This window comes from Rhinopithecus roxellana, chromosome 12 (assembly GCF_007565055.1).
Source record: "Rhinopithecus roxellana isolate Shanxi Qingling chromosome 12, ASM756505v1, whole genome shotgun sequence".
In the NCBI taxonomy this organism is placed as follows: Eukaryota; Metazoa; Chordata; class Mammalia; order Primates; family Cercopithecidae; genus Rhinopithecus; species Rhinopithecus roxellana.
The window spans coordinates 120,005,922-120,017,569 of NC_044560.1; the positions used below are offsets into that span (position 1 = coordinate 120,005,922).

The 11,648-nt window shown below is 46.2% G+C and overlaps 1 protein-coding gene and 1 long non-coding RNA gene across 6 annotated transcripts in view; one reads left to right on the forward strand and one right to left on the reverse strand.

Annotated features, from left to right (window-relative positions):
• LOC104680928 (paternally-expressed gene 3 protein) overlaps window positions 1–3,865 on the reverse strand; it is a 72,460-nt gene extending 68,595 nt beyond the window's left edge. For 3 of the 5 annotated variants that reach the window (XM_030913357.1, XM_030913355.1, XM_010387027.2), the window contains exon 1: window positions 3,722–3,865. The gene's annotated coding sequence lies outside the window, so the exon portion shown is untranslated. The remainder of the gene's footprint in view (window positions 1–3,721) is intronic. The other 2 variants (XM_030913358.1, XM_030913356.1) reach the window with 1 other exon arrangement.
• Window positions 3,866–4,040: 175 nt separating this feature from the next.
• LOC115892324 lies at window positions 4,041–11,427 on the forward strand. The gene is made up of 2 exons (XR_004052209.1): window positions 4,041–4,729; window positions 10,825–11,427. It is a non-coding gene; the product is annotated as an uncharacterized LOC115892324 (long non-coding RNA).
• Window positions 11,428–11,648: the final 221 nt, after the last annotated feature.

The following is an 11,648-nucleotide window of genomic DNA, read 5'->3' on the forward strand; positions in this document are numbered from 1 at the left end:
AGCCCTCTAGCGGCTCTGCTCATGAATAGTTTCTCCCAAGGACCCACCCTACCTTTGGGGCAGCCCCTTCAAACACACCCCCACCTGCCCAGGGCAGTCTCCTAGTTCCAAGGCACTGCCCCTCTCTTCAGGACCACCTGCAGCCGTGAATTTTTCCAGCTCCAGTTGTAGGATTTTGAGAGAAAATCCTTCACCACCAGAGTCTCCAAATCACCTAGACCCCAAATCTTACACCCACAGCGCACTTCCTCCCATTTTCTCACTTAAAATCCCACCCTTCCCCAAATCTCTTAAAACGTCTGAGTTTGGCCTTGGACCTCACTGTTCCAAGGCTGCGCAGCTGAACCCGATGGCTTCCCGAGACCTGGCTTTGGCGCCCCGTGGAGGAACTCCAGCGCCACCAGCCATGAAGGCGCGCTGCCCAAGATGGCAGGGGCAGGGCTCAGCTGGCACGCCAGTGCAGCCCGCGGTCACTCAGGAAGGCTCCCGCGCAGGCCCCACCCCTGAGCCGGCAAAGATGACACAGAATGAATGAACTAGGCTCTACGGCCCCGCCTACCTCGAAATCCCCTCAGCCCCCTCCAACAGCCCTGCTGTCACTCAAGATGGCGCCTGCGCAGTATGCTTCTGCTGCCCCCGCCAACGTCCAACACACAAGGTACTAGGGTGGGCGGGGCTCACGCCCACTCCTACAGCCAACGCAGCTGTCATTCAAAAATGGCGCCTCTGCAGTGCACCCGCCACATTGAATGCAGGCTGCTCCATCAGACAAGACACACATGCTACGGCCCCCCTCAGTCACTCAAGACAAGACAGCTCCTCCCTCAGGCCCGCACCTGCAGCCAGCCTGTCATTCAGGATGGTGCCTGCACAGTAAACCTTGGCTGCCACCTAATGGCCAGCCACGATGATGCCACAGGGTGGGCAGGGCCATGCAGCCCCCGGGTCACTCCTCTGCGCCCGGCCCTACAGCCAACCCAGCAGTCATTCAAACCACTGCCTGTGTAACTGCCCTCACGTGCCCCACTGTAGCCAAACACTGCGCCAGAGTGGACCAGGCTTGGCAGCTCCCAGTCACTGAGACAGCCCTCCCTCATGCCCGCCCTGGGGCCGACCCAGGTGTCACTCAAGATGGCGCCTGCGCAATCAACCTCGGGCGCCCCCTCGCGGCTAGCACAGCCAGTACCGTGGAGGCGGCGGGGGGCAGTGGAGGTAGGGGTGCTCTCAGCCCTATCAGTCCCGAAGAACTGTCCTGGGCCCCAGGCCTTAGCCCTGCAGCAAGGCGCCTCCGCAACCCGCCACGCAGCTCCCCCGCCAAGCCGCCCCCAGACACAAAATGGAGCCACACACATCCTGAGGTGAACATAGTCTTGGTCAGGCAATAACAGGGGAAGGGGTGAGCCTCTGCCACCGTTAGCCAAAAACACAGCGAGCACGCTGACAAGCGTCGCCCTGTCCTTGAGGACAAATGGCTCCGCGGCCGCTACGGCAAACTCTCTAGGCAGGTCTCCTGGCTCCCGCAGATGCGGAGACCGAGCCAGCCCCACTGGCAAAACAACTCGGTGACCAGCACACACAACCCAACGGGCGTGGCACTCCACAGCTTTCCACCACCGCAAAGAAGGCAGGCACAGCAGCCACGGCCTCGCCCCTCCCTGCGGACAACCCTACACCTATGCGGCAAACCGCAGCCGCCCCCATCAACGATGGCGCCCGGGTGGGCGGGGCTTGAGACCATCACGCCCATGCCACCCGCAGCCACTTCAGCCTTTCCCCGCCACATCTGCCGCCAACCAATCTGGGCAACACCTGCACAGCAAACCTCAGCTGCCCCCATCAAAGATGGTGCCCAGGCGGGCGGGCCTTGCCTCGCCCAACCAACCACGACAGCGCCTGTGCAGCAAATCTCAGGCGCTTCCATTAAAGATGGCGCCCAGGTCGGTGGGGCTTGAACAAACCACTAGGTCCAATGCCACACTGTCACTTCAGCCTTGCCCCGCCCCATCTGCCACCAACCAATCAGGGCACCTGCGCAGTAAACCCCAGCAGCCCTCATCAAACATGGCACCTAGGTGGGCGGGGCCTGAGCAGATCGTCACATCCAATGCTACCCAGTCACTTCAGCCTTGCCCCGCCCCATCTGCTACCAACCAACCAGGGCAGCGTCTGCATAGCAAACCTCATCAGCCCCCATCAAACATGGCATCCAGGTGGGCGGGGCCTGAGATCGTCACATCCAATGCTACCCAATTACTTCAGCCTTGCTCCACCCCATCTGCTACCAACCAACCAGCGGAGCACCTGCACAGCAAACCTCATCAGCCCCCATCAAACATGGCAAACCTAGGTGGGCGGGGCCTGAGATCGTCACAGCCAATGCTATCCTGTCACTTCAGCCTTGCCCCACCCCATCTGCTACCAACCAACCAGCGCAGCGCCTGCGCAGCAAACCTCAGCCGCCCCCATCAAACATGGCGTCCAAGAGAGCGGGGCCTGCAGCCCCCATCAGACATGGCGTCCAAGCGGGTGGGGCGTGAACAGATCGTCACAACCAATGCTACCCAGTCACTTCAGCCTTGCCCCGCCCCATGTGCCACCAACCAACCAGGGCATCGCCTGCGCAGCAAACCTCAGCAGCCCCCATCAAACATGGCGCCCAAGTGGGCGGGGCCTGAGCTGACCGTTACATCTAACACTACCCAGTCACTTCAGCCTTGCCCCGCCCCATTTGCTGCCAATCAACAAGAACAGCTCCTGCTCGGCAAACCTCAGCCACGCTCATAAAAGATGCACCCAGTGGGTGGGGCTGGAACAGACCATTACATCCAATGCAACCCAGTCATTTCAGCTTTGCCTCGCCCCATCTGCCGCCAATCAACCAGAACAGCCCCTGCGCGGCAAACCTCAGCCACCCTCAGAAAAGATGTCATCCAGTGGGTGGGGCTTGAGCAGATGATTACATCCAATGGCACCCACAGTCACTTTAGCCTTGCCCCGCCCCATCTGCCGCCAACCAACCAGGGCAGCGCTTGCGCCGCAAGCTTCAGCCGCCCTCCTTTAAGATCGCGCCCAAGAGGGCGGGGAAAGAAAACCCCTTACAGGCAGGACAGCCCTCAGCCCCGCCACCTTGGTGGCCTTCGCCCCTCCCACCACCACTGCGGCAAACAGGCCCCGCCCCCAGAGGGTACCGGGCACGCCAGCGCCGTGAGGCCGATGGCAGCCCGCAGGAAGGGGCATTCTTGCAGCCCCCAGACCCAGTCCAGGCAGCCCAGGGCTCCCGAGAGCCGCACTGCACCGCGGCAACAGGGATGGCACTGGTGTCCACCTTGCTGGACTCGCCGTGACAGAGCCCCTGGCTGTCTGCCCTAATGCCCCCGGGTTGCTGCGGTGGCCCCGGCCAGTCAGGAAGGCGCGGAGAATCCGCAGCAGCCCTTCAGACCCCGGCCCGCAAGATGGCGGCACCAACGCAGCAGCCCAGGCTGCGCCCACCCCTGCCCCAAAAAGGCACCAACCATCCACAGCCCGGCCGCCACTGTGCCCACTCCCGGACTGGGCAGTGGGCGGCCATGTACCATGCCCGCCGGCCCGCCCTGCCACAAGGGTCGCTGGCTTGCCACGGGGGTCTTGGGCTTGCGGCAAGACGGCCACTCCGGCACAGCACCGTCACTACACCAAGGTCCGGCGGACAGGAGGTGCACCGGGCGGCCGAGGGCGCACTCACCTCACCTCAGTGCAGCGCAGCCTCGGGCGCGAACAGCCGCCTAGCGCACCCACATGGCGCCTGGCGCCCGGCGGCGCCACCAGCCCAGGGTGGACATCTCTCGCGCCTCCCAAACCTCTCCACCCGCAGCTCCCAGGCTTCTGCACCGAGGGGCAGCTCGACGCCTCCTTGTCAGGGCTTCTCTGCAGAGGCGGGGCTTCTGTGCTAGCCAATCAGCAGCCTCGCCGCCCTCTCCGGGCCCCCTCACCACGGCCCCGTGATGTGCCAATCAGGCTGCGGTTGCCACAGCAACGGCTTGGCGCGAAGGCTGGGGGCTGACGTCAGGGAGTAGCCGTGAGGGACCCCAAAGCCGGGTCTGGAAAAGGGGGGTGCGTTGGGTGGTGGGGGTGCAGCCCCCAAACAAAGAAATGGGGGTCGAAATGGAGTAAACCCCACTGAGATGCTCAAATGTAAAACCGCTGAAGAATAAAGGGACAAATGTACACAACTGTCTAAATGAAAAAAATGAAAATCCTGGCCGCAAAAACATATACATTAACGTCTAAAGACCAACAGGTAAGACAAGACTTCTCCGCCTGGGACACATGAAAGACACCGAGCTAATTTCCTTAATAAATGAAGAGCTCTTGGAAACCAACGAGATAAAGACCAAACCAAGCCAGAAAAATGGGCAAAGGGGACAAAACTGGCAATTCGCAAGAAAATCCAAACGGCTGGCCGACCTGCGAAGGAAACATCACGACCTTTTTGCATAAAGAAATGCAAACCTGAAACACCTGGCACGTGCGGTTTATGGGAGCGGGCAGTCTCACACACTACTGACTTGTTTCCCACCAGCCGTCAATACAGACCTTCCACTGCGTGGGCCCACTGCATTGCCGTTTAGTAAAACAGCGAGAAAGTGAGAGATAAAAATAATGAGGTAGAGTTGCATGGGATTATTAAGGACCGAATTCTCAATAGATTTAGTGAAATATACAAGTTACTGAAGTTTGTAGAAACGAACTGGTAAGTGTTTTCTCATATATTTGTTTTTTAAGGATAAACCCAACTACAGGTAAAACTGCTGGAAGGGTAGGCAAGAAATTGTTAATGGGTTACTTCTAGGGACAAGGAATGTGGGGTGGAAGAGGGATTTTTCCCTTCTGCCATCCATACTGTGAATTTCCTTGGCAGAAATACGTATCTCTTCTCTGGCAGTAAAATCAATGAATTACTAAAAGTTCACTAATATACTCTTTGGTCCAACTATTCCACTTTCAAGGAACTAAAAAAGCAAAGGAAATACAGAGATATACAGAAGATTCTATACAGGGATATTCACGGAGCATCATTTTTATCACAGAAACTGTGCTCCATAGAAAAGAATTAAACTGTATTCTGGTAAATTTACACAGAGCGATTTTCAGTGGCTAATAAAAATGCTGTATGATTTTAACTTTAAAGGAAAAAATCTGTAAGACGTGGTTAATTACCAAAAGGTGTTTACCTAAGGAGCACATAGACTTTAATACCCCAAATTAAACTTTGATTATACTCAAGGAGTTATCAGTGATTGCTTGCTACACTGAGAAGCTGCTTTATGTGTTTTAGATTCCCTAGACCATCAACAGTCTCTTTTCGCCCGGCAGTGCAACATAAACATAATATACGAATGAAAACACTATGCTTATGAAAATACACGTTCAAAACAAGTTCCCAGCAGGAAGACTGAAGGTGACTGTGGCAGTACCCTGACTTAGGTTAGAGATTTTCAAAATTGGCTCACCTGGAGAGCGGTTAAACAATGCAGATTCCCAGTGTCCCACAGAGATCTTTGTTTTTCAGGTTCCCAAGGGATCCTAATGTCTGGTTTAGGTTTTGTAGGTGATTTTAACATATTTTAAGGATTCCGTCATCCCCCTCTCTCCTCAGAGGCCTCTATCTGCAATACCAGTTTCTTTCTGGATCCTGAATCATTAATTTCCACCAGACACCACATGCTCTCAGAGCTCCTGCAGTTACTACTCCTTTGCTCAGCACCTCTTGGCCCTGAAAATGCCTCCTGATAGAACAGTCTACTGTTGCTGACTCAATGGTCTTACCATACATACTCTCCTGCTAACATACATGCCCCAAAGGCTTCCATCCCTTCCAAACCCACTGAAATTGCTTGACAAATTTCAGCAATTCCTTATGTGACCAAGAAACTTGTTCTTAACCACACTTTATCTCTCAGTAATAGTCAACATCCTCATTAAAACAAGCAAACAAAAACAAAATCGCACGCTATCTTCTCTTATTTTTGGTGACAATTACATGGTCCTGGTTTCTGCCCCCCTATCAGTGGTCTCTTCTCAGTCATAAATGGCTTCTGCTCTGCTCACCATCTACACACTGGAGGGTCTTGCCTCAGAACTTAGCCACTAGCCTTCTTCATCAATGTCCACTCCCTAGGTAACAGCCCTTCCCTCCTCACCTAGTCACATAATTTAAATGCCACCTGCATACCAATGGTTCCCAAATTCCAATCCTCTGCCACAGGAAGGTCCACAAAAGTGCCGTCTTTTGCTTGGAAACTGACTGATCCCCTTGGATGTCTATCAGGTAACTCAAAGCATTTCAAACAAATATTAATTTCCCCTTTCCCCATTTCTATAAACAGTACCAGTTGCTGAAGCCAAAAACAAAAAACAAAACAAAAATAAAAACAAACAAAAAAGCCTCACGATTGTTCTCATTCCTTTTTTCCTTACCACCAGCATCCAATTTATCAGCAAGTCTTGCTGACCCTAAAGTCTTGCTAAGGCAAATCCCAAATTTGTCCCATGATTTCCCTTTCCATGGTAGTCCTAAGGAACATTATCTTCCTACAAAAACCCTTCTTCCATTCCAAACCCTTCCTCCAGTATTCTCCACACAGTATTAAGGGTGATCTTGCAAAGCAAAAAAGATGTCATGTTTCAGCTTGAATGACCTCCTGCCCCGCATCCCAATTGCATTTAAAGTCCAAAAGCCCAAAATTAGAAGAGCCAACATTATCTTTTGTCTTAGAGGACAATTAAATATAGGTGCTGTAAAATTTCACAATCTTTTCCTTCAATGCCTAATTTAAGAAATTCTTTCCCACACTGATGTCATACTCAAATAGCTGTGCATTTTAGTTTTCTTTATGGTTATTTTTGCCTATGTTCTGTGTTAGGGATCTAATTTTCCCCAGACTTTGTATCATATTTCTGTATATGAGCAGGTCTGTGCTTGAACTCTCTTGTTGGTCCCCTGATCCATTTCTCTATCTCTGTGCATTAAGGCACCATATTATTACACCTTTACAGTATCTCGGTATCTGAAAGGGTGACTGCCCTGCCTTGTTTTTCAAAGTGTCTGGCCCTACCTTGTCTTTCAAAATTATATGACTCGTAGCCTACCATCTTTCAAATGATTTTTAGAAGCAGCTTTTAAAGTCTGATGAACTATCCTATTGAGATTCTGACATTTTATTAAATCCACACAGCAATTTAGAGAAACTGAAAACATTATATCAAGATCTCTCATCTTTGACCATCCTCTATATCAGTATTTACTCCTAACTCTTATGGCCGTCAATGATACACTGTAATTTTTTTCCCTATAAAGGCCTTATTTGACTTTAGGAGGTCCTTTTTCCCCCCATTAATTGTATAATTGGCTATTTAATAGTTTCAGAATTACAAAAAAGTTGCAAAGATAGTACAAAATTTCCCCATCCCATTTTCCCTGATGTTAATACCTTACGTAACCTTGCTACTTTGTCAAAAAGAAGAGATAATTAGCAGAAAACAAACTACAGACTTTATTTTGATTTCACCCATTTTTCCATTACTATCTTCCTTCTGTTCCAGGATCTCATTCTGGACACAGCATTACACTTAGTGATTACATCTCCTTAGGCTCCCCAAGGCTGGGACAGCTTCTCAGTATTTTGTAGAATACTCAGTTTGTTTGATATTTTCTCACAACTTGATTTGGGTTATGAATTTTTGAGAAGAGTATCTGCTATTGCCTTTTTTTTTTTTTTTTTTTGAGACACAGTTCGGCTCTGTCGCCCAGGCTAGCAATGCAATGGCTCAATCTCAGCTCACTGCAACCTCCACCTCCCAGGTTCAAACAATTCTCCTGCCTCAGCCTCCTGAGTAACTGGGATTACAGGCATGTGCCATCATGCCCGGCTAATTTTGTATTTTTAGTAGAGACAGAGTTTCACCATGTTGGTCAGGCTGGTCTCGAACTCCTGACCTTGTGATCAGCCTACCCTGGCCTCCCAAAGTGCTGGGATTACATGCATAAGCCACCGCACCTGGCCTGCTATTGCTTTTTATATGCTGACTTTGGATCCAGTGAACTTCTTGACTTTTTTTTTTTCTACAGAAAAAAATGTTCCTGTATCTTTAAAATATTAACATGCTAATTAATGACTTCATTTTTACTTTCATTGACAATCATACCTTACTTCATTAACATAATGCATTGGCTAGGACTTCTGGGGTGATACTGAACAAGTCGTCCTATATTTGAAAGGGATACTCATCTTTACTAAGAGGTAAAAACGTTCATTGCAAACTTGTTTTGTACAGTCCCTTTATTGGGGGTTAAGGAAATTCCCTTAAGTTCTAGTTTTTAAAAATTTTATCACAAGTTTAATTTTATATAATGACTTCTCTGCATCCACTGGGAAGATATTATTTAACATAATCTGATGATATGGTGAATAAAGCAGGTTTTACGTTGAAAACTGTATTCCTAAACCCTGCTTGATCATGATTATGAGGATCTGATTCATAGACACATGCAGCTGGGTACTACTGAGTTATACTTTTCCTTTACACTATCCTTGTCTGGTTTTGCTACCAAGGTTGTAACATCCTCATAGAATGATTTGGATTGTCATCTTCTTATATTCTCTACCATAGTTTATAATCTCCTCTCCATTGGGAATTATGCCCCTTTTTCTATTACTAACATTATTATTCTCTCCATGGTTTCTCCATCAGTTTTGCTAAAGATTTGCCAGTTCTGTCTTTTGAAAATGACTTGATTTTGTTGACCATATTCTTCCTTCTTTTCCATGTAATTAATTTCTGTTCTCTCTGTAGTTCTTTCTTGTTCAGTTCTGTATCTCACTGTTTCCATTAGATTTCCTCTTTGCGACATGAAGAAACATGTTTAGGGGTCAAAGACCTTGGGGGGAAAAAACTATCTTTTGAATACAGATTTCCAAATTAACTGCATTATACTCATGTAGCATGGCCCATATGCTACTATTTCACATTTGTCAAAGCATCCTTGGTGATCTTAAGATATGGTTAATTTTAATTGTTCAATATATTAGAAAAGAATGAGTATTCTCTAATTGTTAGGTATTTCTATTTATGTTCATAGGATCAACTTGTTAACTGTGTTTAGATTTTTAGTATTCTTGGTAATTTTTTGTCTGCCTGATCTATCTGTTCTAGATATAATAAAATCTCCCAATATTCCTATGGTTTTATCTGCCACTCGTTATAATTAATAGTTTTTGCTTTATATATATTTCAAGGCTATGTTTTTAGGTGCAAACAAGGCCATGACTCTGTTGAGAAACACAGGAAAGTTAATTTGTTTACATTTTTAATTATTGATGTATTTGTTTAATATGCTTTTTGTCACTTATTTTCTCCTTTCCTGCATTCTATGGAATTGATCGAGTTTTCTTTAGTCCCCTCTTTTCCTTCTGCTTATTTGGGAGGTTTCAATTATATTTATTACTTCAGTGTCTATCTTTAAGTTCCTAATTTCTACACAACCATGTATTTTTTAACAGACTATAAAGTACTAAAGCAAACATGCTGGCACACGTCAGCAATTCACTGGATTTCCCATTCCCACCTTCATTAATATTGTCTAGAATTTTAATTATACCTTTTTTATAAACAAAGGAAAACCATTTTTACAGTCAATGACTAATTATATTTACTGGTTTATTTCAAGAATTGATTCACTCGTTCTTGTTTCTTGAATCTCAGTCCTCGTTCCTCTAGGTTTACTTTTTCTCGTTGCAATAAATCCTTAAACGTATCTTTCAGGAAGTGTATAAGGTAGTCTATTTGTATTTCTAAAAATGTCTTTATAAGACATTTTTGAATGACATTTTAGCCAGTTATGGAATTCTTAGGTAACCTTTATCTTCTCTCCTAAGATATTATTCCATTCTCTTCTAACAAACCTGATGAGGAGGTCTGCATCAGCATAACGTTCCTTTCTAATAACAGCTAGTTTTTGTCCTGGTAGCTTTCAGAATAGATGTTATGTACAGATTTTTATTTATCCTGTTCAGGATTTATGTGAACAATGAAGGTCTTTCTTCCACTCTGGAGAATTCTTGGGCTAGTGTGTCTTTAAATATAACTTTTCTGCCATTCCATTTCTACTCTTTTCAACCTATAAAGTATAATGACCCATCTTAATCCATCCTCCATTTGTCTCAATCTTTCTATTTTTCACTTTGTTTTCTGTGCTGAGTAACTCCTCTTTTTAACGGCATCTGGTAATAGCATTTCCCTAGAGGTTTTAAATACAGTAACTATGTTTTCTGTTCTATAATTTCTAATTGGTACCTTTTTTTATATCTACCTTTCTCAAATGGATGAACATTTCATGGACACTATTCTTTATTGCTTCAAAAATCGTCAAGTCACACTAACATTATCTGAATTGCATTTTGAAAGGACTGAATTCATGTCTCGATTGCTGGTTTTGCTGTCTTGTTCATTTTAAGATTTCCTAACTTTAACCCAGTGCTTTGCAAGTTTAGTTTCTAAGTGTTTTTCCTATGGGTTATCGTTTCCCCTCCTCTCTGAACTTTTCTTCCCTCCACGTCTTTTTGACTGTCTCTACCTCACCCATGAGAAGCATAGTCCAGAGACAATCATGTATTGTCAACTGGGGATTTTGTGCCATGTGAAAAAAGGGGCGTATTAGTCACTGAGCAAGATTAAAGCTTAGGCTGGGTCCTCTCTGCATGGCTCTGTTTTTTCACCCCCTGCCACCACTCGTAAGTAAAAAACCTGGGTAACCATCACTGTTTGTTGTTGTTGTTGTTTTTCCAGGCTGCTTTTATGTCAGGAGAGTCCCAATCTAGTGCCTGTTTGCCACAATGAGCCTGGGACCTCAATATTCATGGGGTGCTTCTGGACCTCATTACCCAAGAGCAGTCAGATTCCTAATTTCCTCTGCCTTTTTCAAGATCATTAGTTCAGAAGGTTTATGTTTTCAATTCCACATATCCTCCTTGCATTTTTCTGTTCAAGTTTTGACCCATATGGATATCTTAAATATTCCTATTATTCCAAGTTTATATTAAAAGGAGGGTAAATTGTGAACTCACAAACTCATAGCATCATAGCACCATCTCAATCAAAAGTATTATCTTCTATGAACTACAATAGTTTTCACTTGTTTCCCAAGTGTGGTGTGGAGTTTGCCTGAGGCTGTATGATCTGTGATATCATGACAAATTGAAGGCCGAAGCAGATGAGAATCCAGCTGTTTTGTACTAAGTCAGATGCTAAGGAGATTTACAAAGATGTGAAACAATGCCCTTCTTCTCAATAACCTTTGGTTTTGAAAATTGTTATTTTTCATTAAAAATGTTGCTTCCATTAACCTGTAAGTTTACTACCATTATTTTAAATAAAATACACATTTTAAATATTTAATTTTTTCTTAAGATATAATTGATAAGTAAAAATTGTATATATTTATAGTGTACAACATGGTGTTTCAATATATATATACACTGAAAAAGGATATCAAGCTAATTAACATATCACCTCACATATTATTTTTGTGTGTGAAGAACACTTAAGATCTACTCTGTTAGCAATTTTCAAGTATACATTAACTATAGTCACTATACCGTACAACAGATCGC